This window comes from Canis lupus, chromosome 15 (genome assembly GCF_011100685.1).
Source record: "Canis lupus familiaris isolate Mischka breed German Shepherd chromosome 15, alternate assembly UU_Cfam_GSD_1.0, whole genome shotgun sequence".
Taxonomy (NCBI): domain Eukaryota; kingdom Metazoa; phylum Chordata; class Mammalia; order Carnivora; family Canidae; genus Canis; species Canis lupus.
In genome coordinates, this window is record NC_049236.1 from 6,077,975 (window position 1) to 6,105,967 (window position 27,993).

The 27,993-nt window shown below is 46.3% G+C and overlaps 1 protein-coding gene across 4 annotated transcripts in view; it reads right to left on the reverse strand.

Annotated features, from left to right (window-relative positions):
• The window catches only part of THRAP3 (thyroid hormone receptor associated protein 3), a 66,953-nt gene extending 50,949 nt beyond the window's left edge, over positions 1-16,004 (reverse strand). The window contains exons 1-3 of one of the 4 annotated variants that reach the window (XM_038557885.1): positions 15,883-15,986; positions 15,327-15,459; positions 15,110-15,200 (exon numbers count right to left, since the gene is read on the reverse strand). The gene's annotated coding sequence lies outside the window, so the exon portion shown is untranslated. Of the gene's footprint in view, positions 1-15,109; positions 15,201-15,326; positions 15,460-15,882 lie in introns of all 4 variants that reach the window. The other 3 variants (XM_038557886.1, XM_038557884.1, XM_038557887.1) reach the window with 3 other exon arrangements.
• Between the last annotated feature and the right edge of the window lie 11,989 nt (positions 16,005-27,993).

Below are 27,993 nucleotides of genomic sequence, written 5' to 3' on the forward strand. Positions count from 1 at the left end.
TCTTTAGGGCACCTGGATGGCTCAGTCAGTTAAGCATCTGCCTCCAGCTCAGGTCAAGTTCCCAGGCCGCACAGAGCAGGGAGCCTGCTCCCCTGCCCCCAGGTTCTCTCTGTGTCAAATAAATAAAATCTATAAAAATAAGTAAGTAAACAATAATAAATACTTGTTTTCTTTATTGTTAAGTACCTATATAATAACCTCAGTTTTACCTCTTGGCCCCCAATTATCTGGATCTTTCGAGAAAAAGTCTGCCAACTCTGATTCTACATCATTCGCTTATTAACAAAGGTATTTAGTGCAAATGGCCATGTAGGAATAAACCCTTAATGAGCAGTAATTCTCAAAACTGTAGGTCTCAAATGGTAGAAATTGTCATTTTTTAATCCTTATGCCCAACTTGCAAGTCATCACTTCCTAAAAATTTAAACCTCTATTTCCTTGAAAACCAGTAGTCGTGTAAAATCTAGACTCTAGACTACATACTAACTTCTACAAATCAATAAACACTAAAAATTTCAATTGTTTAGGTTAAAAAAAAATAAAGATTACCTCATTAAATACTTACTGAATGCCTACCATATGCCAGGCAGTGTCCTAAGCACTACAGATACAATGACAAAGAAAGTCTGACCTCTCTGGTGGGGTGACACATAGAAACAAGTAACTGTATATTGCATATCAAACAATAAGTGTTAAAATAAAGTGGCTAAGAGGATGAACAAGGGGGCAGCCTGGGTGGCTCAGCGGTTTAGCGCCGCCTTCAGCCCGGGGTGTAATCCTGGAGACCTGGGATCAAGTCCCACGTCAGGCTCCCTGCGTGGAGCCTGCTTCTCCCTCTGCCTGTGTCTCTGCCACTCTGTCTCTCATGAATAAGTAATAAAATCTTAAAAAAAAAAAAAAAAAGAAGATGAACAAGCAATTCAAAAAAGAGGAAACCTATACAACTGATATACATAGGAAAAGATTAATCTTCACTGTTGGAGAAAGGCCATCTAAAACTACAGTATTTTATACTCGTAAGAATAACAAAAATTTTTAAAGTCCAACAATATCATGTCATTAAGATTCATGGCAACAGAAATGTTTCTAATGGACTATATACTTGCATAATCTCTGTGGAGAATACTGTGATAGTATTTAATAAAGTTAAAGATATGCACATCCCAGGGCATCTGGCTGGTGAGTCAGGAGAGCATGAGCCTCTTGATCTAACAGTCATAAATTCAACCCCACACTGGGAGTAAAGCCTACTTAAAAAAGATGTGCACATCCTATGACCCAGCCATTGCACTTTTAGGTATAAACCCAAGGGAAACTCTCCCAAGCCAGCAGAAAATATAAACAAGATTATTTTTTAGAGCAATGGGGGTGGGGTGGCTCTGTCAGTTACCTGGAAGATTTTTCTTGGTTTCAGCTCAGGTCATGATCTCAAGTCTCAAGGGTCCTGAGGCAGGGCCCCACTTAGGGCTCTGAGCTCAGCAGGGAGTCTGCCTGAAGTATTTTTGGCAGCACTCTCTGAGCACCAACAGAAAAACAGATAAAGTGATCTATTCATACAATGAATACTACATACCAGTGAAAATGAAGAACAAATATACCGTAAAGAAATCCCACAAACACAAGCCTGAGCAGAAAGAGTTACAAATATTAATGGGTAATAAACAGCAACTTGGGGGGGGCGGGCATGCAGGTGGCTCAGATGGTTGAGCTTCTGCAGTCTGCTCAGGTCAGGTTGCTGCAGTCTTGGGGAGGAGTCCCGCATCCAGCTCCCTGCTCAGCAGGAGTCTGCCCCTCCTCCCTGCTTCTGCTCGCTGGCTCATTTGCTCTCACTCTCAATAAATAAATCAAATCTTTAAACAACTTATATGAAGCTTAAAATCACACAAAAATGGTACTGTCTTTTGTTTAGGAAAGCATACATACTTAAGAGAAATCTAGAAAAATGCACAGGTATCTTACAAACACCAAAATCAGGGATCCCTGGGTGGCTCAGCGGTTTAGCGCTGCCTTTGGACCAGGGTGTGATCGGGAGACCGGGGATTGAGTCCCACATTGGGCTCCCCACATGGAGCCTGCTTCTCCCTCTGCCTGTGTCTCTGCCTCTCTCTCTGTGTGTCTCTCATGAATAAATAAAATCTTTAAAAAAAAAAATCAGAAACATGGTTAGGAGGCATTAAACTGTGGTAGGAGAGCTTTATTTCATACATTTATTAAATTGATCTCTTAAATATGAGTACTGCTTTTATTATTCTTTTGGATGTCTTCATAGTGCATGTTTTTTAAAGCAAGAAAAAAAGGTTTATACATTGCTAACCGCTGTGATTGTGCTCCCTTTTAGATTCCCTTTCCCAGTCTCTAGACAGGGGAAAAAAAAAATTCTCTAGGATAGGGACAGAAAAGTACATGCATTCCCAGGTACCTCAAAAACTTCTTGGTCAAACACATTCAGATTTTTGCAAACACTTCTAAAGACTGAATAGGATTCATAAAGCAATTCTCTTAGGGTCAAATCAAAGAAACAACTCCTTATTGAACGATAAGCACCTATCGGTTGAATACAGCATATCAAAATAAGAGCCTTGCAAACACAAGACTAACATGGATTAGCATCGTGACTCCACTTCTCTGCAGGCTTGATAAGATGTATAATCTTAATTTCCTCATCTCTAAAGAGTAGATACACTAATTTTATAATCTAATGTAAAATTAAATGAACTGACATATGTAAACCACATTGCACACGGTACTCTAAAAGGTTAGTTGGGGGGGGGGATCCAGAAAATTGGGAGAGGCTATCCCCCCAGCAAAGTGTTTACATAATCACCAAACAACAAATCAAATCCATAAAGGTAACCATTTCCAGAATCATCTTCAAAAAACTAAGCCAAGGGCAGCCCCAATGGCACAGCGGTTTAGCGTCGCCTGCAGCCCAGGGCGTGATCCTGGAGACCTGGGATCGAGTCCCACGTCGGGCTCCCTACATGGAGCCTGCTTCTCCCTTTGCCTGTGTGTGTCTCTCTCGCTCTCATGAACAAATATTTTTTTAAAGAAATTTATAATAAAAGTCAAGGAAAGTTTGCTTTTTAAGAATTTTTTAAGTAATCTCCACACCCACTGTGGGGCTTGAACTCATGAACCCGAGATTAAGAGCTGCATGCTCTACCGACTAAGCCAGCCAGGCACCCCAAGAAAAAGTAAGTTTTTGGGTTTCTTGTTTTTTAGACAGAGAGAGTATGCATGCACACTGCTGAGCAGGAAGAGGGGCAGAGGGAGAGACAGAGAACTCCAAGCAGCCTCCAAGCTCAGTGCATGGGGGAGCCCCACTGGGGACTTGATGGCATGACCCCGAGACTGACCTGAGCCGAAATCAAGAGTCGGACACTTAACTGACTGAACTACTCAGGTGCCTGATAAAATGAGTTTTCAACAGGAAAAAGGAGTATTTTCAACAGGAAACTAGATTACTCAAGAGTTACTATAGGAAAAGCCAAGTTTTGCATACATAATACTTTATGATGGGAGACATGCAACAAAAAGTGTGTATCCAGGATTTATGTATTTGAACAATGGTTTCTCATTCACTAAAAGGAGTAAAGGAAGGAGGATGACCAATCCAGAAGACAAAGCCTGTATCCCTATAGCTTTGCAGTGATATTTAATACCCAACAAGGAAACCAAAGATTCTCTCCTCAGAAACCCTTTATTTCTTGTTGGCAGCTCTCAGATTAGTTACTAGAATAAGATAAGCAGAGAAGAGCAAGTCAAAATCCCAGCTGAATAACAGTGTACACAAAGTTACAGTTTATGTATACTCTAACACATAAATCTTATTTTCCAAATAGCCACAGCAATAATTCAGATGACAACTTTGAAACTAAGTTATCTTTTACTACATTCCTGGTTCATGTATGCAAATATAACTCAATGATGAGAGCGGGTATTAGGTTTTATCAGGAAGTTGGCACTTTGAATGAACCATGTTAAATAATTTTTCAGTAAAAAAAATAAAAATAAAAATTGGGCGCCTGGGTGGCTCAGTTAAGCATCTGCTTTTGGCTTAGGTCATGATCCCAGGGTCCTGGGATCAAGCCCCGATTTAGGCTCCCAGCTCAGCAAGAAGTCTGCTTCTCTTTCCCTCTGCCCTCTGCTCTCTCTCTCAAATAAATAATCTTTAAAGAATTAAAAAAAAAAAAAAAAAAAAACCAAACGCCTTCAAGGTACCTGGGTGGCTCAGCTGGTTAAGCCTCTGACACTTGATTTCAACTCAGGTCAAGATTTCAGGGTGGTGAGATCAAGTCCCACCTTGATCTCTGTACTCAGTGGGGAATCTGCAACATTCTCTCTCCTTCTCCCTGCTCCTGTGGGTGCTCTCTCCCACACTCTCGCCCTCTCTCAAATAAACAAATCTTAAAAAAAAAAAACTTCACTAAGTTTCATTCTCCAAAAGAGATGTTCAAAAATACAAAAAAATAGTCATAATTAGTATGACAAAGCATTTGCAACAGTTAAACGACGCTTTTTTTAAAGATTTTATTTATTGGAGTGTGCGCAGGCCCGACCGCGGATGCAGAGCAGAGAGAGGACAGACTCCATGCTGAGCACAGAGCCCAACTCAGGACTCGATCTCACTACCCTGAGGTCACAACCTGAGCTGAAATAGGAAGCTCAACCAACTGAGTCACCCAGGCAGGTGACCCAAATGACCCTCTTAAGTATCATTCATCCAGTAAATTTCAAAGCAATGGCTTCTGAGCCAAGAGTCCTATTGGTTGAGAGATTATTCACTGAAATGGCTAAACTCAAATGGAGTTTAAAACACCTACATCTGAGAATTTCTAGTGTGCTCAACCAACACTGTTTACTCAACTGTCAAAACAGCACTAGAGATCACTGGTTCCATTCATGCCTAAACTTGTAGGAGACAGGATTTTCATCACTTTTACACATCCAAACCATTTAATAACCACTTTATAATAAAAGAAATGACAGTATGGGACTATATTAAGTTTCATAAGATATTGAACTGCACAATTTTTCTCATATTCTTTATATTCATGTCAAATACGTATATTAAGTCTCTCAAAGGAAGGAAGGTATACTTTCATTTCAAAAATGAAAACATACAAAAAACTAGGCAAATATTATCAATTCTGAAATACATCTTGTCATTCTATTTGCAGCAAGGTGAATCAGTCACAAAGTCTGTCAGCTGAATTCAAGCCTATTATTTCTAAGAGTTAAATAACTTCACATATAATAAGCATGACAGTAACAAAATGGAGATTTTTATCTGAGGACTCTTTTTTTTTTTAACAATTTTTAAATTTTATTTGACAGAGAGATGGAGCACATGTGGCAGGGGGAGAAGCAGGCAGAGGGAGAGGGAGAAGCAGGCTCCCCTAACAACAGGGGACTCGAGGTTCAGGCTCAATCCCAGGACCCTGGGACCTGAGCCAAAGGAAGATACCTACCGGAGCCACCCAGGGCCCTTCTGAGGACTCTGTTTTATTTTACTGACCCATCTACTCCCTGGACTCTTACTCTGAGCAGTACAGCACCGCGGCGAGGAGGGAGGTTTAGAGCAGATCCAGGTTCAAATCCTCTCTTCCTAGGCTATCCCATGCGCCTCAGCTTCATAATTTGTAAAACAAAAGGCTCTTCACTAACCTCCTGAGGTACAGGCTTAAATGAGACAACACATGTGAAGTGCTTAACTAAGCACTTACTTTGAAAAAAAATTCAATCTATAAATATGCTTCTTCAATATTTAAACTGACCTTACATTACATCTAAGTTTGCTCAAGATATTTTACACCTGTTGGACCAGCATATTATTAACAGCATCCTCTCTCTCAGTGGTGTTCCTGGTTCAAAAAATAAAATTATGTGGTCACAATGCTAATTTGACAAAAATAAATCTAACTCAAGACAAACATCATCACTAAATCAGAGGAAAAGCAAACTATTTCAGCTAAAAAATGGTACCCAAAACCTCTCCATCCAAGCAAGCACTTATAAATTAAATGACAATCACATTCTAGTCTGTAAATTTTACCTCTCTCCCTTAAAAGGGAATCAAAAACAAATATCGAACTCTAGCTAATGATCTGCATGTTGAAGTGTTTAGGTGTGAAATGTACTGATATCTGAAACTTACTTTAAAATGCTTCAAAAATGTGGGGCACCTGGCTGGCTGTGGAGCATGTGACTCTTGATCTCAGGGTTGTGAGGTCAAGCCCTACATTGGGCTTGGAGCCTACTTAAGGGGGAAAAAAGCTTCAAAAATGTAAGATGAAAAATAAGCTAAAGACCTGAGTTGACATTTCTCTAAAAATATACAAATAGCCACAAGCACATAATAGCCATTCTAACAGGGATCCCTGGGTGGCGCAGCAGTTTAGCGTCTGCCTTTGGCCCAGGGTGCGATCCTGGAGACCCGGGATCGAATCCCACGTCGGGCTCCCGGTGCATGGAGCCTGCTTCTCCCTCTGCCTGTGTCTCTGCCTCTCTCTCTCTCTCTCTCTGTGACTATCAAAAATAAGTAAAAAAATTTTAAAAAAAGAAAAAAAAAATAGCCATTCTAATAGGTTTTAACAGTTACCATTAAACATTACATACACACAGAAAGTAAGTGTTGCGAAGGATGTGGGAAAATTGGGAATGGAGATTTCTATCTCCATCTGAAATTGAACAGATACACTCCCAAGCCTTAAGCAACTTACTCCAGGGTCTCAGCTAAAAAAAAAAAAAAAAAGGCTTCTGAAGAGGAAGCAAGGACTTCCATTTCTCATCACATTCTTCTGATAACCAAGGCCTCTAGGCACCAAAGATCATATACAACCATGAGCATGCCCTATTGATTTAGCACTGTAGCTGAAAATATTTTGCTGAAAAAGGAACAGAAAACATTCTCTATCAAACAAGTTTCATGATACGTGTATCCTTCAATGTTAAGTAGCCTCCATAGCAAAAAAGGAAGAGAATAAGGCAATAAGATATTCCTTCCTCATCCTATATTGTCATTCAAAGTGGCACCACATTCAAGGCCACTTTAATCCCCTACCATGGCTGGTTGAATGGTCAAACAACTCATACTTGAAGGTAAAATGTCCAGCAAAAATTTATGTAACTAATAATCCTGAAACAAAGGAAGAGAACAGGTAAGCTAAATTCTATGCTATGAACAAAGGAAAAGTACTTACCATTAAAGCCATTAACATATCATCTTCTATATTTTCCAAGAAAACAAGATTATCACAAATACACTGTTGTAATTTAAGTCCTTCTAAACAGAGCAATGTTTTAAGGATTCAGCTTTCATAAATAAACCAAAGCGGTTTGTCTCTACTTCCTCCATGGCTCCTTACTAACTTTACTATTTAGAAATACCTTCATCCAACACCCAAGGAAAAAAAAATCACATGTACAACAAACCAAAACAGTAGAAATCTCTTCTATGTACCCAAACTGCTTACACTGGCCTAAACAGATGGCATTATGGGAAACTTTTACTTTCTACCTTACGTATTTCTGCAATGTCTTTTTTTTTTTTTCAACCAGCACCATCTGTGAGCAAGGAAACAAAACTTTTAAAGACCTGCCCAAAAGGGTTTTTACGGGTTGTGCCTTATTTAACTAAATCGTGGGGTAGGGGCAGGAAGGCGTTAGGGAACTCAGTGGTGTTTTAAGTTTTTAAAAATGAAACGTCAGGGTGCCTGGTGGGCTCAGTCAGTAGAGCATCTGATTCTTCTTGACCTTGGGGTCATGAGTTTGAGCCCCACACCAGGTGTAGAGATTACTTTGAAAACAAAGGGATCCCTGGGTGTCTCAGCAGTTTGGCGCCTGCCTTTGGCTCAGGATGTGATCCTGGAGTCCCAGGATCGGGCTGCTTGCATGGAGTCTGCTTCTCCCTCTGTCTGTGTCCCTGCCTCTCTCTATCCCTTCCCCAACCCCAGGTCTCTCATGAATAAATGAATAAAATCTTTATTAATTAATTAATTTCAGGGCACCTAACTAGCTCAGTCAGTAGAGCAAGGGACTCTTAATCTCAGGGTCATTCGTTCAAGCTCCACGCTGGGCATGGGCTTAATTTAAAAAATACATGTCTTTAAAGATTTTTAAGTAAATAACTAAAATTTTTATTTTACATATATATTTATATATATTAAGCAGAACCCCAAAGTAAAAAAATTATCAGTATAGAACTGCTCTTGAGTGAACTGGGGTCCTCCCAGCTCAGCCTCTTCCCTCAATAGTTCCTGAGGCACCCGCCTCACTCCAAACAAGATTTTAAAATCTCCTGTCCAATCTATACTCGGCTAAATTTACTAAAAACAATCATCACAAAAAAAAAAAAAAAAAAATCATCACAACCTACTTATACAGTTATCTCAGTTTTACAGAACAGCCTTTAGAGAACGGCTTTTGAAAACAAATTTTTATCAATCAACTTCATAATTCACTTACAAAAGAGGTACACATTTTAAGTTTGGTCAGTTTTGACAAAATATACTGTGAAACACTACCCCAACCAAAATATGGAGTATTTCAGAGGCACCTGGGGGGTGGGGGGCTCAGTCAGTTAAGCGATTGACGCTTGATCTCAGCTCAGGTCTTGCTCTCAAGGTACTGGAGTTCAAGCCCTGCATTCAACTTTAAATACACACACAGACACAAACACAGACACACACACACACACACACACAAAGGGCCGGATGGCTCAGTGGTTGAGCATCTGCCTTTGGCACAGATCATGATCCCGAGGTCCTGGGATGGAGTCTGCATTGGGCTCCCCACAGGGAGCCTGCTTCTCCTTCTGCTGATGTCTCTCATGAATTAAAAACCTTTATAAATATATATGTGTGTGTGTGTGTGTGTGTATACACACACAATGTGTGTGTGTGTGTGTGTATATATATACACATTCCTATCACCCCAGAGAGTACCTTCCCGCTCCTTTGTAATCTCACCTATCCCCAAACAAATCATTTTCAACTGGTAGCTTAACAGAATCTGAGTAAATCAGAACTTGATAGTGGGAGCACTTCCAGAGACAGCCAACCAGTCAGCATATCTCTTCCAGTATTAATTCATCCTTTATTTATTCACTAAACCTCTTCTATGTAACAGAGAAAATCCTAGGTATGGGGATTCAGCAATGAATCAAACAAATCCCTGCTTTACTCTCTAAAGAGGTGAAGACACAGCGGATTAAAAACGTCCCACAGGAGGGCCTAGGTGGCTCAGTCAGTTGAGCATTCGACTCTTGATTTCAGCTCAGGTCTTGCTCTCAGGGTCTTAGGTTGAGCTGCATGTTGGGCTCTGTACTCAGCACTAAGTCTGCTTGTCCCTCTCCCTTTTGAGAGAGAGAGAGAGAGAAAGAGCACAAGCAGGGGGAGGGGCAGAGGGAGAGGAAGAAGCAGACTACCAACTGAGCAGGGAGCCCAATGTAGGGGGGCTCAATCCTGAGACTCCGGGATCTTGACCTGAGCCGAAGGCAGACACTTAACTGAGCCAGCCAGAAACCCCTTAAATCTTTTTCTTTTTTAAGATTTTTTTATTAATTTATTCATGAGACACAGAGAGAGACAGAGAGTCAGAGACATACGCAGAGGGAGAGGCAGGCTCCATGCAGGGAGCCCAGATGCGGACCTTGATCCCGGGTCTCCAGGATCACGCCCTGAGCTGAAGGCAGGCGTGCAACCGCTGAGCCACCCAGGTGTCCCAAAACCCCTTAAACCTTAAAAAATAAAAAAATAATGTCCCACAGGAATAATGTGGGAGGCGGGAGGGGTTGATAAGAGGAGTACCCCACAGATAGGGTGGTAAAGAAAGGCCTTGTTCAAGACATTTCCCAATGTGATACAAGCATACTTAGGACCATCAAAACTACCAAACCTAAAAAAATGGTTCAGCAACTTGACTCCTTAATGGCTAAGCAGTAAGAACTTAAGAGTAAGAGCACCTGGGCTAAGTGTCTGCTGTCAGCTCAGGTCATGATTCTGAAGCCCCAGATCAAGCCTGTGTTGGATTCCAGGTCCAGCAAGGAGTCTGCTTCTCCCTCTCCCCGCGCTCATGCTCATTCTCTTACTCTCTCAAATAAATAAAATCTTAAAAAAAAAAAAAGCAAACTTAAGAGTACACAAAGCATCACTTTATTATAACTGAAACTAATTTATCTTAAGAAATTTACCCAATTTTTTCTTCTGGGCAACCCCAATCTGGCACCTGACCAACTTCCTCAATCTCTTTTAATTTTTTTTTTCCCAATAGCCCACAGTCTGGTAGATAAAGGTATTAGTCAAGACTGTAGGACACATCCTTTAGACACACTGGGACCATCTTCTCTGAAGGCCTACCATAATGGAGCCCTAGAGTGGAAAAATCTGGGTAGCTTTAGAAAGCAGTCTCATCTCTTAGACGGCCTCTATCAATTATTTATCCTGTCTTTATAATTAAAATAGAGGAAAAAAATTGAGGAGTCATTCCTCAAAAAAGAAAAGAAAAGAAAAGAAAAGAGAAAAGAGAAAAGAGAAAAGAGAAAAGAGAGAAAAGAAAAGAAAAGAAAAGAAAAGAAAAGAAAAGAAAGAAAAGAAAAGAAAAGAAAAAAGAAAAGAAAAACGCTCACACACAATTACTGAAAGCAAAGCAATGGACTTCACACAGGCATATTAAACACACACTCAACTTTGGTTCTTAAGCCTGAAGACAAGCACCAAAAGTCTTCTAATTAGACATTCAACAATTTCTCTTTGCTTGGCCTTCTATGTTCTGAAACAAGCCCAGCTATGCAGTTACAACATTCCAGATGCTAAAAAGCAAATCAGGAAAAACAAAAATGAGGACACTGTACAGACACCAACTAAAAGGCATGGGCAGGGGGTCAGATTAAAGCCTTTATGCTTTATAAAAGCCCTTGGGTTCAGAAACAAAATAATTCAATGTTTTGGGCTTATTTCTCTCACTGGTCTGCAAAAAATAAGGCAACAAGGCAGAAAACAATCTCTAATGGTGATATAATGTTAAGACAGAAAACAGACTTTAAGCGAGGGCATTAGAGACCCATATCATATACCTAGAAAAGAGACACCATATTAAATTGCCTGCAGACATGTAATTTAAAGGTGTAAAATAATATCAAGTGACTCTGTTCCACGTCAGGGATACATGTCAGGCCGTAGTGAGGTCTCTGACAAACTGGAAAGGACATGCCCAACCATAAAAGATGGCTGCAGATGAGGCAGAAACACAGGTCTGAGGCTGCCAAAACTGATTTTTCAAAAGTAGCCTGAATCTAAATTTTACATAAAATCTCCTTGTTTCTTAAATGCTGACAACTAATTCAAATTCACAATGCTGTGTGTATTCCGGGCTCCTGACCTGAGCTGAAGGCTGACACTTAACTGAGCCACCCAGAAACCCCTTAAATCTTAAAAAATAAAAAAATAATGTTCCACAGTAATAATGTGGGAGTCAGGAGGGGTTGATGAGAGGAGTACCCCACAGATAGAGTGGTAAAGAAAGGCCTTGTTCAAGACATTGAACAAGATGTTTGTATCAAAATACATCTGGAGACTGGATTTAGTCCACAAGCCTTCAGTTTTCAACCTCTGCTGTAAAAACAAAAATACACCTTTCTTTCAGTGGTACAGCTCTACCTCTGGGGTACAAAGTACACCTTATGTTTCCATTCACACATTAAGATGTAAAAATATAATACAAGAAATAAGAATATACATGTGAGGGATCCCTGGGTGGCTCAGTGGTTCAGCGCCTGCCTTTGGCCCAGGGCATGATCCTGGAGTCCAGGATCGAGTCCCATGTCCGGCTCCCGGCATGGAGCCTGCTTCTCCCTCTGCCTATGTCTATCATAAATAAAATCTTTAAAAAAAAAAAAGAATATACATCTGAAACCCCTGATGGAAGAAAAGCAAGATGATGGTCTTGCTCTTCATATACTAAGGTACTCCATTTGCACCACTTAAAATACTAAGTTTCTTCCAGTAGAAAAAAACATTCAGAAATGGACTTTCATGATACTGAGCTAATGTCTGACTTCTTCAATATGTGCATCAGCCTGTAACTTGCAGACTAAAAGATCTATGGCACAGCATCTAAACTTGATTTTTAAAAAAGTTCCCATTAAAGACTAAGAAATGTGGTGCCTGGCTGACTCAGTTCTTGGAGTAACTCTTGATCTAGAGGTTGTGAGATTAACCCCACGTGGGGTGTAGAGCTTACCTAAAAAAAAAAAAAAAGATGAAGGAAAGCAATCTTTTAGAAAGGGTACCCACGACTCAACTCTGATAAGCCATGGGCAACTATTTTTTTATGGGTTATAAACCCGCATTACAAGCTCTAGAACACTGGTTCTTAAATTCTGAGACTAGGGCAGCCCAGGGGGCTTGGAGGTTTAGCGCTGCCTTCAGCCCAGGGCATGATCCTGGAGTCCCCAGCAGTCCCTGCACGGAGCCAGCTTCTTCCTCTGCCTGTGTCTCTGCGCCTCTCTCTCTCTCTCTCTCTCTGTCTTTCATGAATAAATAAAATCTTAAAAAAAAAAAAATTCTGAGACTAATGAAATTAATTGAAGTTATCAAACCTTTGAGAAAATGCAGTCGCTCACAAAAATTTTAGTTTCATGGGCTCCCTATAGTCCATGGACTACAGATTAAGAATGGCCTGATCCGGGATCCCTGGGTGGCGCAGCGGTTTAGCACCTGCCTTTGGCCCAGGGCGCGATCCTGAGACCCGGGATCGAATCCCACGTTGGGCTCCCGGTGCATGGAGCCTGCTTCTCCCTCTGCCTGTGTCTCTGCCTCTCTCTCTCTCTGTGTGACTATCATAAATAAATAAAAATTAAAAAAAAAAAAAAAAGAATGGCCTGATCCCAAGAATATTAAACCTACATCGTCTCCAAACACCCCACTTCTTCCCACCAATACACAGGCAACTACCAAAACCGGTCTGGACCAGTACGGCAGTCTCTTAAATGATATCCTCCATAATCCATCCTCCATACCTCTGCAAAAGTAATCTTTTTTAAAGATTTTTATTTATTTGAGAACAGAGAGAGAGAGCACACGCACAAGTGGAAAGGGAGGAACAAAGGGAAACACAGACTCCCCACTGAGCAGGGAGCCCAATGCTGTGGTGATGATGATGCTGCTGCGATGCAGGACTCGATGTGAGATTTGATCTAAGGATCCCAAGATCATAACCTAAGCCAATAGCAGATGCTCAAGGCACTCAGGTGCCCCAAGGGTTATTTTAAAATATAAATCAGAAGGCTTCAATGGCTTCCCCCAAACCACCTTACCTGTCCAGCTGTTGTCACCACTCTCCTCACTGTGTCAGCTACTTTGGGCCTCTTTTCAGTTCTGAAAGCACACAATTCTCCCCACCTTCTTGCTGTTCCCTCCATATGGAATGTGCTTTCCTACAAAACTGTCATCATGCCCAAAAGACCTTCTCTGACCAACCTTAGGTCTCCCTTGTTAGTGTCTACTAGAGTCCCTGCTTGATATTCCCTTATCACTTTTCTCAATTTGTCATTTATTTTACCGGTTGTATCTTCCCCTACTCTACTAGAAGTTCTCCAAATGCAAGACCCCTTGGGTCTCACAACCCCCCCACCACGTACTCCCAGAGCCTAGTGCAGGAGCCAGGCGGTAGAGCATGTTCTCAGGCACTGATTGCTGAATCAATCAGCCAAATACTGAACTGACTCAACTTAAATGTTTATAGGATGAGTGTGTGAAGCAATCCATCAAAATCTAACATTTGGGGAAAAAAAAAAATCTAACATTTGAGAGAACAGCGTTAACCACTTTGCCTTCAATTCGGGAGGTCATTGCGCCCGAGAAATAGGCTAGCATCTTGAGATTCTTAGTGGTTGAGACTATCCGTTCAAAATAAATAAGTAAACAATAGTTGTTTGTCTTCTGCTCCCTCTCTGCCAGCAGTATCTCTCCCCACCTGGGTGCTAATCTCCACAATATTCCAAGCTTCCTCCTTCCAACTTCTCGGGACAAAACAGGACACTCTTTTTGTAATCCATTATTTCACTGGCTAAGCCAAATTCAAAGGATGCCTGTAACTTGGTGTTAACGCTAATGAATATGCTAAAGAACTACTGTCGATACTGTTACCACTATCACCACCACCAGGAAAACGGGACTGTATGTACATCTGCAGAACTAGAAATCAGTCTTTCCAAAACCGGAGACCCGTCACTGGTGTCAAAAGGGTTAAAGAACGAGGCGACAGGCCTGCATTGGACATCAAAGATTTTTAGTGGAACAGTTTTCTTCTGGAAACTTCAATACACCTTTTACAAGATGCAACCAAGCCCAAATGGTTGCAGAATAAATCCGTTTCTGATATTGCTGAAGTGTGCGCCTTGGTTCACAAAACATTAATTCCCAGCAAAGAGCAAACTGAGCTCGATTTGTTCCACAGGTTGCTCAAGGGCAGGAACCGTTTCTGACTCCTTGTAACAGGCTTCTGCTCAATGATACACACATCAAGCCGTCCAGATAACCGAACAGACAATATTTCCACATAAAAAAAAAAGGCGGGGGGGGGGGGATCCGAAAGGAAAAAAATGGGAAAAGGAAAAGCGGGTATACAGTATTTCCACATTTAAAAAAAAAGGGGGGAGCATCGAAAAGGAAAAAAAGGAAATACAAATGCGGGTGTTAATACCTGCCTTTGCACTCTGGGCCCACAATCTACATACCCTACACGCGGGGATGATAGTAACAATGCACCCTAATCCATGTCAGGTAACGAGCTAAGGAGTTTTCAGTTTTATCTCCGTTAATCCTCGCAGTAACGCTCTAAAGTTGCCACGGCTACTTACCGCTCTTTTGCAGGTAAGGAAACTGAGGCACCCGGAAGCGAAGAAGCCCCTCGACCTAAAATCAAAAGCTTAACGGAGCCAAAACCTGAACCCGGGCAAGCTGGCCCCGCCATCCGCCTTTCTGTTCTGCCCCCAGAAGCTTCCCTGGCTCTCGCCCGCCAAGGCTCTGCCGCACCCGGAGGCTCCCCTTCCGATCCAATGAACCCCCCCCCCACTCCCCACCCCCGTAGACACCCTACGACCACCGACCGCTTCGCACTCCCGGGCACCGGCGCTGCTCGCCTGCTCCTGCCGTCAGGCTCCACCCCCTGAGATTTAGAAAGGCGACCAGAAGAGCTGACTTAAAAAAAAAAAAAAAAAAAAAGTTGCTGAGATGCAAAGGGAGGCAAAAGAAAAAAGAAAAATTGCCTCCTACAGCCACAACACACGCGCGCCGGCGACCCCCTGGAAGGCAAGTCGGCCTCACCTCCAACCCGAGAGGGCTGAGATAGGAGTGGGCGCACAGATGTTCCAGCGGCAGATTGGATTTGGACTATGCCTCCTCTGGCCGCAAGCAGGGAAGGAGGACTAACATTCACCGAGTGCCAGCCACATGCGCCCTAGAAGACAGAACCAGGCCAATGGAGACGGGGCGGGGGGGGGGGGAGGAGGAGGGGGAGTTGCATTCAGAGTTCCGGGAAAAGGAGAAATTCAAAGAATGGGGTTCCTGCGACTAAAGGGGGAGATGGAAGAGGTGGAGGCCTCAGGCTTGCAGCTTAAGGGGGGGAGGGGGAGAGAGAAAAGGCGGCCCCGGAGCGTCGGGAGCTAGGCCGGAGCGAGGGGAAACCCTGAAGGGCGGGGAGGGGGAGGAGCCGGAGAGGGAGCGGGGCCAGCTCGGAGGAGGCCTGGGGGCAGCGGCGCAGCAGCGGCCCCGCGCCGGGCCCGCCCGGGACCCCGACCCAGCCGCCGCGGAGAGAGGGTAAAACACGCCACCGCCGGAGCCGGGGGAGCTGCCCTGATCCCCATCACGGGCCCCCACTCACCGGGCCCGCCGCAGCGATCGCAGCAGCAGCCTCGCAACGGCACAACCGGCCCGAATCTCGCCCCCGCCCGACAGCGCGCCCCGCGTCCCCGCTCTCCGACGGCGGCAGCGGCGGCGTCGCCCCCGCTGACTCCTGGGAAATGTAGTGCCCGGCCCGCCCGCTGCTAGCCCAGCCGGCGGTGCGCCGAACTACGTTTCCCACAAGGCGAGGCGAGCGTTGGGCCCGCCGCTTTGCGTCACGCGCAGGGTTGTCGGCAGTCACGTGGGGCGCTGCGTCGCCATCCCCTCCCCCCGCCTGGGTGGCCTGGGGAAGAAGGAGGGAGGTGAACGGAAGGGGCGGGGGCGTTGCTGACGCCACTGCCCCCACCATTTTGGACTCGGCTTGGAGGGAGGGCCAGAGCCCCACCCGCCGGCGGCCGCCGTTCGTCGTCGCCGAGGCCCTGGGCGGGGAGGCCGCGAGGCGGGCCGCCGCGCTCGCTTGGTGACCTTGGGCGACGCGTCTCCGCTGCGGGAGCCTCGGGGTCCCCGCTCCGGCGGGCGGCCCGCAGTCCCCACGCCGCGGAGTTGTTGCGAGAGTCCGACAAAGTGAGGCCCGTGGGGGCGGCCGGTGCCCTGAAAGCGCGACTCAAAATGGAGCTGTTTGCATTGCGGTGATCGGACACCTCCTAAGGACGCCCGGGAGCCCCGTGGGTCCGGGCCCGCGTGGCCCCATCCCCCGCCCGCGACCGCGACCGTGGGAGCGCAGGAAGGGACGGTCTAAAAAGTGTAGTCCTCTGAAGCTCCTTAAAATGGATGCCACTCGCCCAGTTAAACAAACCACAAGTGCCCCCTCCCCGGGCAGGCTTGGAATCTGCATGATAAACGAACGTCCTTCTGCATCTGCAGGTTCGGGAGCCACCAGCACCTATCAGGGTTGTGCACAAGCTACTTTCCGCTGGACTTCCTGCCCCAGTGAACTCCGACCTTTAGGACTGAGCTCAGATGTTACCCCCTCTTTTTTTTTTTTTTTTTTTAAGATTTTATTTTATGTATTCACGAGAGACACAGAAGGAGAAGCAGGCCCCATGCGGGGAGCCCGATGCAGGACTCCAGGATTCTGGGTCTCCAGGATCATGCCTTGAGCCAAAGGCAGATGCTCAACCGCTGAGCCACCCAGGTGTCCCAAATGTTCTCCTCTTGTATGAAGCCTTTCGAGGCTTTACTAGCTTCCCACACACCCCCCACCTCCCATCCCCATATCTACTCCTGCAGCACCTTTGCACATGATTTTTTTTTTCTTTGAGCCTGATTTTATAATTATCAGGCCTGTACCGGTCTTCCCCACCAAACTGAGCTATTTGAGAGCAGAGATTAATTAGTTCGGGTGGGTTTCTGCATCCCCACAGCAAAGTTAAGAAAGTCCATGTGAATTAAGATTGCGGAGGGGGTGGGAGAAAAAAGTCTGTTCTTCCTGCAAGAAAAGCTCACCAGCTCAAGTCTGGGACCATGTCATGTCAGCCCTCACCCTTGCTGACCTCAGTGGCCTTCCTTCCAGGCTGCATACTCTTTCTTCCTTCTTTGAGCCTTTCCCTGCTTGCTGTGTAGGGCTTCTTGAAAGGTTTTGATTCAACTTAATTTTCTTTCTCTCTCTGTCTCTCTTTTTTTTTTTAAAGTGGGCTCCACAACACAGGGCTTGAACTCATGATCCTAAGATCAAGAGAGGGACACTGAACCAACGGAGCCACCTAGGTGCCCCTCGACTTCATTTTCAACTCACAGATTTTTGGACTGCTGTATGCCATGGTGCCCAGTGAAAAATACTAGGAACACAATGGTGAATTAGAGGGATACAAAAATATGTAATCATTCCTCCCGGTTTCTGAAATACTCCATGCTGGAGCTCTTACCTGTCTCCCACTTCCACTCCTTGCCTGGCCCAAAACCCACCCTGCAGCTCCGGCCTCCTCTCTCTCTTCTCATCAGTCTCTCTCTCCCTGAGAGACCCCGCTCCTTGAGCGAGCTGGCCAACTCAGGTGGTTTCTACATCTTTTCTGTGCACTTTACTCCCTTAACAACATCTTGGCATCAACTCATATCGTTCCAGATGTTCCGGAGTCACCATACCCTGAGTTTCCCACTGGCTTCTCAAACTAATCCTACTGAAATCTGAATTCTTTTTCCTTCCAATACAGCATTACCTAATTGTGTAGTTAACCATTTATATGTCTGTTTTCTCCACTAAACTTTGAGCCCCCCTCAGGAAAGAGAACATCTTGAGCTCCCCGGTGGCTCAGTGTTTGAGCATGTGTCTTTGGATCGATTCCCGCATCAGGCTCCCTGCATGGCGCCTACTTCTCCCTTTGCCTGTGTCTCTGCCTCTATGGGTCTCTCATGAATAGATAAAATCAAAGGAAGGAAGGAAGGAAGGAAGGAAGGAAGGAAGGAAGGAAGGAAGGAAGGAAGGAAGGAAGGAAGGAAGGTCAGGAAGGAAGGAAGGAAGGAAGAAGGAAATCCGGCCTTCCTTCCTTCCTCACCGAAGAAAGAAAGAAAACTCCAACCCCCTCCCCCCTCCTCCAAGAAAGAAAGAAAGAAAGAAAGAAAGAAAGAAAGAAATCTATTGCTGGAGTGCCTTGCTGGCTTGCTTGATAGAGCATGTGACTCTTGAGCTCAAGGCTGTGAGTCTTGCTTGATAGAGCATGTGACTCTTGAGCTCAAGGCTGTGAGTTCAAGTCCCATGTTGGGCATAGAGATTCTTAATTTTTTTTAAGATTTTATTTTAAGGGATCCCTGGGTGGCGCAGCGGTTTGGCGCCTGCCTTTGGCCCAGGGCAGGATCCTGGAGACCCGGGATCGAATCCCACGTCGGGCTCCCGGTGCATGGAGCCTGCTTCTCCCTCTGCCTGTGTCTCTGCCTCTCTCTCTCTCTCTCTCTCTCTCTATGTGACTATCATAAATAAATTAAAAAAAAAAAAATTTAAGATTTTATTTTAAAAAAATAAAAAATATTTATTTATTCATGAGAGAGGCAGAGACACAGACAGAGGGAGAAACAGGCTCCATGTAGGGAGCCTGACATGGGACTCTATCCCGGATCTCCAGGATCACGTCCCAGGCCAAGGGCAGCACTAAACCACTGAGCCACCGGGGCTGCCCAAGATTCTTAATTTCTTCAAAAAAAAATTAAGTCTATTGCATGCATGATTAATTACCAGTGTGGTAAGTGCAACATAAGAAAGTATGTTATATGCTATGATAACAGAACCCACGTGGGCAAACTATAGCCTACAAGCCAATCCTAGCCCTCCTATTTTTGTATGGCCAGAAGCTAGGAACTGTTTTTATATTTTTAAATGGCTGGGAAAAAAATTTTTTAACTAATATTTCTCCTTGGCACAGCCAGTGTGGTTTATCCGAGGCACGATTATTGCTAATTGAAAAACTAGTATTACGTGACATGTAAAAAAGTATAGATAAAGTTCAACATTCATAACTTCACATATGTGTCTTCTGCTGACACAGAATTGAGAAGCTGCAGGGAGGGCACCTGGGTGGCTCATTCAGTTAAGTGTCTTACTCTTGATTTCTTTTTTTTTTTTTAAGATTTTATTTATTTATGAGAGAGAGAGGCAGAGACACAGGCAGAGGGAGAAGCAGGCTCCCTGCAGGGAGCCCGTCTCCTGGGACTCAATCCTAGGTCTCCAGGATCACGCCCTGGGCTGAAGGAGGGGCTAAACCGCTGAGCCACCCGGGCTGCCCTTACTTTTAGTTTCTACTCAGGTTATGACCTCAGGGTCCTGGGATGGAGCCTCCCCACCCATGCCCCAGGCTCCATGCTCAGCAGGGAGTCTGCTTCTCTCCCTCTGCCCCTCCCCTGGCTTACACACCTGTGTGTGTTGGGGGAGAGTGCCTGCAAGTGCACAAGCTCTCTCTCTAAAATGAGTAAACGGGGTGCCTGGGTGGCTCAGTCGGTTGAGCGTCTAACTTCAGCTCAGGTCATGCTCTCAGGGACCTGGGAGGGAGCTCCGCATCTGGCTTCCGACTTAGCGGTGTTGTGGGGGGTCTGCTTTTCCCTCTATTTCTCCCCTCAACTCATGCGCTCACTTGGGCTTGCTCTATCTCTCAAAAAATTAAGTAAATAATCTTTTTTTTTTTAAGATTTATTTATTTGAGGGAAAGAGAGAGAGCATGCACAGGGTGGTGGGGACAGAGGGAGAGAGAGAAGCAGACTCCCCACTGAGCAAGGTCCCTGATGATGCTGGGCTCCATCCCAGCACCCCAGGATTTTGACCTGATTTGAAGGCAGACGTTCAACTGACTGAGCCACCCAGGCTTTTAATTTTTTTTATTTATGATAGTCACACACACAGAAAGAGAGAGAAAGGCAGAGACACAGGCAGAGGGAGAAGCAGGCTCCATGCACCGGGAGCCCGACGTGGGATTCGATCCCGGGTCTCCAGGATCGCGCCCTGGGCCAAAGGCAGGCACCAAACCGCTGCACCACCCAGGGATCCCTAGGCTTTTAATGATCTTTAAAAAATAATCTTAAAAAATTAATCTTAAAAAAATATTGAGTAGCCATGACATTGTGTGACCTACAAGGCCTAAAAATAGATTCCATCCTTTATAGAAAACGTTTGCTGAGTCTTGACGTGGAATCTAGAGATTCTGGCCTAGGCTAGGAGGTCAGAGGAGGCTTCACTGAGGAAGTAACCCATAAATTTGTCATTAACCAGGCGGAAAACTAAGGAAGTGCTTTCCAGGCAGAAGGACAACACATGGAAAAGTCTGAAGGAACTTGGCCCGTCCTAAATAATGTTAGGCCTGCCATTGAGTCTAGAGTGTAATAGGAATTAAAGCCCAGTGAGCCTGGTGAGGCCCTAACCGGCCAGATCCTGCTGGGTCTGATAGTCCAGGTTGAGATTATTGGATTTACTCTGAGAACAACAGGAAGCCATTGAAAGATTTATGAGCAGGAGAGGGATTCGGGTTTCCTTTTGTGAAGGATTATTCTGGCACAGTGTGAGAATGGATTAGGGCAAACCAGAATGACAATGGAGAGACCCATCAAGAGGTTATACAGTAATTCAAATGAGAAGACCCAAAATCTTGATCTCATGTGTCTTCAGCTGGGATGAAGAGAAAATAGATTCAAATAATTCTCCAAAGATATTTAGGAAATCAGATCTACGGATCTTGATGGATGACTGGATGAGGGAAGGAGGAGTCAAGCCTCGGTTTCCTGCTTGAGCAGCTGTGTGGATGGAAGTGCTAGTGCTGCCTCCCTCCCTCCCAGCTTGGACCCATCGGCCCACATGCATCACAACATCCTGGAATCATCCATTACATGGCTGTGTCTCCTGCCGAAGGCCATCTCCTGGAAGGCAACCAGGGCCCTGTTCATCTTCCTAGATCTCAGCAGCAGTCTAGGCACAGAACTGGCAGCAGTAAACAAGTGTGGACTTTTCTTAGTACTTCTGTTCCTTTTTTTTTAAGCTCTTATTTGAGAGAAAGAGAGACAGTTAGGGAGAAGCAGGCTCCCCGCTGAGTGGGACCCCAGTGCGGGACTCGATCCCAGGGCTCTGGGATCATGACCTGAGCCAAAGGCAGATGCTTAACCCGGTGAGCCACCGAGGCACCGCTACATCTTTCTGTCTCCTATAGGGGCTCCTCTATCTTCTGATCACTCAGGTTCAAAGTCTTACAGGAATCCGGGCTTTCTATCTCATCCACCATAGGCCATCCATCAAAGTCCAGGGTATGCTTCTCCTAAAACATCTTTTGAATCTCCTACCACCCTGTTCTGGGTCTTGACAAGTCCTAACACCTGTGAAGTGATTAGAACAGTGCCTGGGCCTCACCTGGGTGGTTCAGTAGGTTGAGTATCCAACTCTCGATTTTGCTCTCAGTCATGACCTCAGGCTCCTGGGATGAAGCCCCACGTTGGGCTCTGTGGTCAGCAGAGCGTCTTCTTAAGATTCTTTCTCTGTCCCTCCCTCACTCCTCTAAAATAAATAAATCCGAGGGCGCCTCGGTGGCCCAGCTGGCTGAAATGAACATCTGCCTTCTACTCAGGTCATGATCTCAGGGTCCTGGGATCAAACCTCACGTTGCGCTCTCTGCTCAGCGGGGAGTCTGTTTCTCCCCCTCCCTCTCCCTTTGTGTTCTCCCTCTCTCCAATAAGTAAAATTTTAAAATAATCGATCAATCAATCTTTAAAAAAACAGTGGGGGGTCCAGTGGCGCAGCTGTTTAGTGCCTGCCTTTGGCCCAGGGCGTGATCCTGGAGACCCGGGATCGATCCCACGTCGGGCTCCCGGTGCACGGAGCCTGCTTCTCCTTCTGCCTCTGTCTCTGCTTCTCTCTCTCTCTCTCTCTCTGTGACTATCATAAATAAATAAAAAATTTAAAATAATAAAAATAAAAAAATAAAAAAACGGTGGGCAGAGTAAGGAGTATATAAGTGTTGGCTATGATCAAGGACTCTTCCCTGGCCTTCCTATGTCCTGCCTCTTCCACCCAGGCCCTGCTGCTGACGGTAACCAGGGTGCTGTCTCTCAAGCCCAACTCTGATGGTGTTGTTCCCTGGCTTAAGTGCTCTCAAGATCAAACCCTAAATCTTCGATGTGGTCTACAAGGGTCCATGTGATCTAACCTCCTATTGTCTCAGCAGCTTCGCCTTCACCTTCAAAGGCTCTCTGTTGCCATTGGGATGAAGGGCAAGCTCAGGTCTTTCACCATCTGGCCTCCACATCCTCACCGGCCTCAGCTGTCATACACAATGTCCTCGTCATGTGTGCTTGTCTTGGCTCTCCTCTGGGCCTCCTCCCTCCTTGTGCCAGTTCATGCCCTTCGTCCCCAGGGCCCCACTTACCAAAAGCTGATCTCATCAGTTCCGAGTCCTCCTCCCTCAGGAGTACCCCAACGCCCACTCTGCATGTGTCAGATTCTCTCTGGCATTGTTGTGATTTCTGTACACCGCATTCTTCCTCTAACCGGGGAACAAATAGAGTGACCATCTGTTGCTATGCCTGCCCAGCATCCTTCCACTGCTCCTTCTCTGGTAACAGCACTCTGATAATCCTTTGAGAAGCCTTCCCACCCCCACACTGGCTCCAGGATGAGCAGGTGACTGACTGATCAGCACATTTCATTCCTTTGGCTGCAATGATTGGCAGGTGGCTCAAACCCGGCGAGCAGAGGGAATGAGCATCAGCCTGACACCTATGCTGAAACACTGAGGAAGGAGCCCTCTTTTTTCTGGGATGGCCTGACCAGAAGGGGAGCACCCTGGACTTGCTAACGGTCATCTCCGCCACCATTTGGAGAGAGCTTTCCTGAGAATAAAGCCAACAAGGTGGGAAAGCAGAGCCGTGAGCTGAGAGGGACCTATTTCAGTTAGAACTGACGAGGCCAAAAATAAATAAATAAATAAATAAATAAATAAATAAATAAATTAAAATAAAATTTTAAAAAATTTAAAAAAATTAAAAAAAAAAGAACTGACGAGGCCAGCTGCGCTCTTGAATTCAGCCACTCCTGAAGTTAGCACTACTAGACTTTTCCGAGCCTGAGCCAATAAATGAATGTTTGACTTAGGCTCCAGGCTGGAGTCCTAACAGGAAGAAGCTACTGGAGGCCATGTTTGGTTTACAAGATGCTTTCAGAGCAGAAAGGAAGGTGGGAAGGGAAAGCAGAAGGGACCAGCGCCAGTGTGTGACCCTCTAAGTTTGAAGGACCACCTGTGGAACAGAGGAGCGGTTAGCTTTGCTGTTGTTCAGACCAACCAAAGTGCCTTCACCTCCATCTCTGCTTGGCGGAAGAATTGAACCGAACATTGTGGTCAGGGTAACAGTTGCTTGTTTTCTCGTCGATTACTGGCAAAAAGAAGCTCTTCATGGCTGAGCTGAAGCAGCTGGTTAGTCCCAAGCCAGTTGGCTAGCATCTACCGTCAGGGAATATTCTAGTCCAGTGGTTCCCAAACTTGTCTGCACATTGGAATCATCTCAGGATATTTTAAAAATTCCGGCACCCAGACCACATCCCAGACCAAGTAAACACGATCATTGAAGGTGGGACACAGGCACCATGAGGTTTAGAGTTTCCACAGCTGATTCCAACATGCAGACAAGTTTGAGAACCACTAACAAAGGCCCCCATCCTCCTGTTTCCAAGGCTTGCACTTCTACAAAGCAGAGATTCCCCACCTAGTTGACGTTAAACCGCTTAGGGGGCAGCCCTGGTGGCCCAGCAGTTTAGCGCCGCCTTTGGCCCGGGATGTGATCCTGGAGACCCGGGATCGAGTCCCACGTCAGGCTCCCTGCATGGAGCCTGCTTCACCCTCTGCCTGTGTCTCTGCCTCTCTCTCTCTCTCTCTCTGTGTCTCTCATGAACAAATAAATAAAATCTTTAAAAAAAAAAAAGCTTAGGGACTTTTGTTTTGTTTTTTACAATATCCAAGTCTAGGCCCCATCTTCCAGAGATTCTGATTCAGTTATACTGACATCTGCTGCTACGGAGTGAATGTGCCCGCCTGTTCATATGTTGAAACCTAATCCCCAATGTGCTAGTATCTGGAAGTGAGGTCTTTGGTGGGAGGTAATTAGGTCATGATGGTGGAGCCTTACCAATCTCTCTTACAAGAGAGACCACAGAGAACTCCTCTCTGTACCTCCTCATCATTCCTCTTTTCAATCACTTGCCCTTCCTCTGAGGAGAAGGAATATCTATGGGATAGTTAAAGCTTCCACAGGCAAATAAAACCAGGGGCTCCCTTCCCTTTTCAGACCCTCCTACTTCTGTCCTTTATGCGATACACACCCCTCTGGGTAAACCAGAGGGCAGGGCTTCATTTCAGTTCTCAGTCTACTCATGCGGGCAGATCAGTTGAGCCTGAGCACTCAAAACCAGACGCTGACAGAAGGAAGAGAGAGTCTCAAAGAATAGGTTCCAGGGAAAAGTAGGATGTGACACTAAGCATTAGTCACTCCTCTTTTCCCACCCTTGGCTCCAAGCAAGTTCTCCTTTGGGGTGGCAGTCAATGTAACAGCGTTGACCCTTCTTGGGCTCTGAGCCAGTTATTCCCAGGAAAGTCAGAGTCAGGCCTCGGAGAATCACCACAGGCCTTGCTTGACACAGGAATTCAGGCCTCAGAGGCCACTTCACCCCACACTCTCTTACATCCGAAGCAGAGGCCTGGACCTCACTGATCTATTGACACCGAGCTACTTCAGAACAGAGGGAAGTTACTCTTCACTGGCACATTGTGTTTACTGCTAAGAACTGCTTCTTTGAGACAACTGCTTTTTTTTTTTTTTTTTAATCTTTGCCTAACCCAGTGGTTCTCACCTGGGAGCTATTTTTCTCTCCCAGAGAATATTTGACAATGTCTGGAGACACTTCTGGGTGTCATAATCTGGGATAGGGGTGGGGGGGTTGTGCTACCGACATCTGGCGGGTAGATAGATGCCAGAGTTGCTGCTAAACATTCTAGAGTGTGCAGGACGGCCCCTCACAACAAAGAATAACCCCGACCAAGATATTGGAAGTGCCAAAGTTGAGAAATCCTTCATCTCGCTTAGAAAAAAGTTCAGTGGCACTAACCATTAAAATATTCTATGGTCTAAGGGTGCCTGGCTGTCTCAGGTGGAAGGATACGTGTCTCTTGATCTCAGGGTCATGAGTTTGAGCCCCGCATTGGGTTTAGAGATTACTTAAATGAATAAATATATATAAATGGGGGCATCTGAGTGGCTTAGTCAGTTGGGCATCTGACTCTTGATTTGGACTCAGGTCATAATCTCAGGGTTGGAAGATTGAGCCTTGCATTGGGCTCCGTGGTTGGTGGGGAGTCTGATTGAGATTCTCTCTCTCTCTTTCCTTCTGCCCCTCTGCATTCTCTCTCTCAAATAATAAATAATCTTTAAAAACGAATGAATGAATGAAATATTCTATGGGCTGGCCAGCAGTAACTAACACAAGGTTGTTGTTCGGTAACTTATCACTAAATTCATGCTTGCTCTCTTTTCCCCAATTGTGGTGGGGGGATCCTGCAGAGGGATGGATGGGGATGAGAGAAGGTCACACAATGCAAAGAAGACAGGCTTTGGGGTCAGATCTGATTTTATTATTTTATTTTTATTTTTATTTTTGGATCTGATTTTATATTCCAGCCTTGACTAGTCATTTAGCCCTGTGCCTTCAGGTAAGTGACTTACCCTCTCTGAGCCTCTGTTTTCTCATCTATAAATAGGACAGCTCCTACCTTACAAGATCCAGGCTCCTCGTCTGACGTCATCCCAAGTGGATAGGGAGCTATGGGAGGATGCTATGTGAGCTCAGAAGACGAGGTCAGCTTTGAGGGGTGGCTGGGGCAGCCTGGGGAGGACACTACTTATTCTCACAAGTGTGTGTGTTTCCTTGTGTCCAGGCAGGTCCGGAGGTCTTTCTGGAAATCTAGCTGGACTCTCTCCTGTAATGTCGACCCTTCCCTTTGCTTAGTCCAGTGCCTCAGCAGTTGTTGTGGGCACAGTGGCCTGGCGATGCTGCGGTTGTTATTTGCTTTCTGGTGTCCTTGCAGTGGGCAGGCTTCCTCCTTTTGGCCTGGGGGTGGGGACCGAGGCTTTGGGGCTGCCAGGCCGACAGCAGAGGTTGCCAGGCACTGCGAGACATCGCTCAGCCAGGGCTTTTGTTGACCATGGCCTGGGCTCTAGGAGACATGGCTCTGGGTTATTCCAGAGCAACGGGCTCCCAGGCTCACGAGGGGCGGAAGTGGCCCGTTAGAGGAGGTGGAAGGGGCCTCCCAAGCCTGGGACCGTGAACCCGGGTCTGGGCGTCGTGGCTGAAGCGGCTGCCTCTCCTTGAATAATAGCCACGTTGTAGCACTCCCACTCAGACCTCCCGGCCCCCCCCGTGGGCCCGCAGAGACCTCCCGGCACCTCCCGTGGGCCCGCAGAGACCTCCCGGCAACCCCCGTGGGCCCGCAGAGACCTCCCGGCAACCCCCGTGGGCCCGCGGAGCCCCCATGTCTGGGGGAAGGGATGGGTGTCCTTGTGCTCAGGGTGGTGGCTCGGGAGTCACAGCAAATGACCGCACTGCCAGGGCCCAACGGAGTCGTGAGGCTCGGGCCGAGGTACCTGCTGATTAGAGTCCTCCCCACGCACAGCTCGGGGTTATCCGTGGTGCTTCGGGGGCTGGGGACGTTATCAAACCTGCAGCCAACAGCGGGCACTTCCTGGCCGTAACTGGAAGAGCATCGCTTCCCAGGCATTTGGCGCGATCCGCCAGCGCCCGAGCCGGGAGCATCTGCAGCGGTGGAGACGGGCGTCCTGCGCCCCCGCGCACGTCCCGCAGCCGGGGACACCGGGGAGTCACTGAGGCTGCAGCAGCGCTCAGGAGTCTTGCCCTCACTGCATTGCTGCCCCCCGCCCACCCCAAAGGCACCAGAAGCGCATCTTAGGGTGATGAGAGGGTGCTTTGTGAGGGCTGTGTATGCTTGTCTCTACAGGAGGAGGGGGAGACGAGCCCCCAAGTGTAGCTGGACCAGGTGCTTGTAGCCACAATGTGTGTTATCCACAATGCTCACGTGGGGACCCGTCACACTTACTTATTTCTTGGTATCACATAAGCTGCTCCAGATCCCAGCCCCATGCTGGGGCTCGTCTCCCCGTCCTCCTGTTGAGACGAGCGTGCACCCCGGTCTCCCCGGCTTCCGAGGCGTGCTGGGGGGCAGAGGGGGCACTAGGGCTGATGGGAGAACCAGCCAGAAACCAGGGGTTGGGAGCACACAGATGCCTACCTGGGAGCAGGGAAGATCATCAGTTGGGGCAATTCCTCCCCAGGGAACATTTTCTTTCTTTTGAAGCAGGCTGCATGCCCAACGCGGGGCCCAGCACATGCTCGACCTCACTGAGATCAAGACCCGAGTCGAGGGGTGTCTGGGCGACTCGTCGGTTAAGCATCTGCCTTTGGCTCAGGTCATGATCCTGGGGTCCTGGGATCGAGCATCCGCTTCTCCCGCTCCCTCTGCCTGCTGCTCTGCCACTTGTGCCCTCTGTCTCTCTTTCTCTCTCTCTGTCAAATAAATGGGTAAAATCTTAAAACAAAAAACAAAACAAAACAAGACCTGAGTTGAGATCA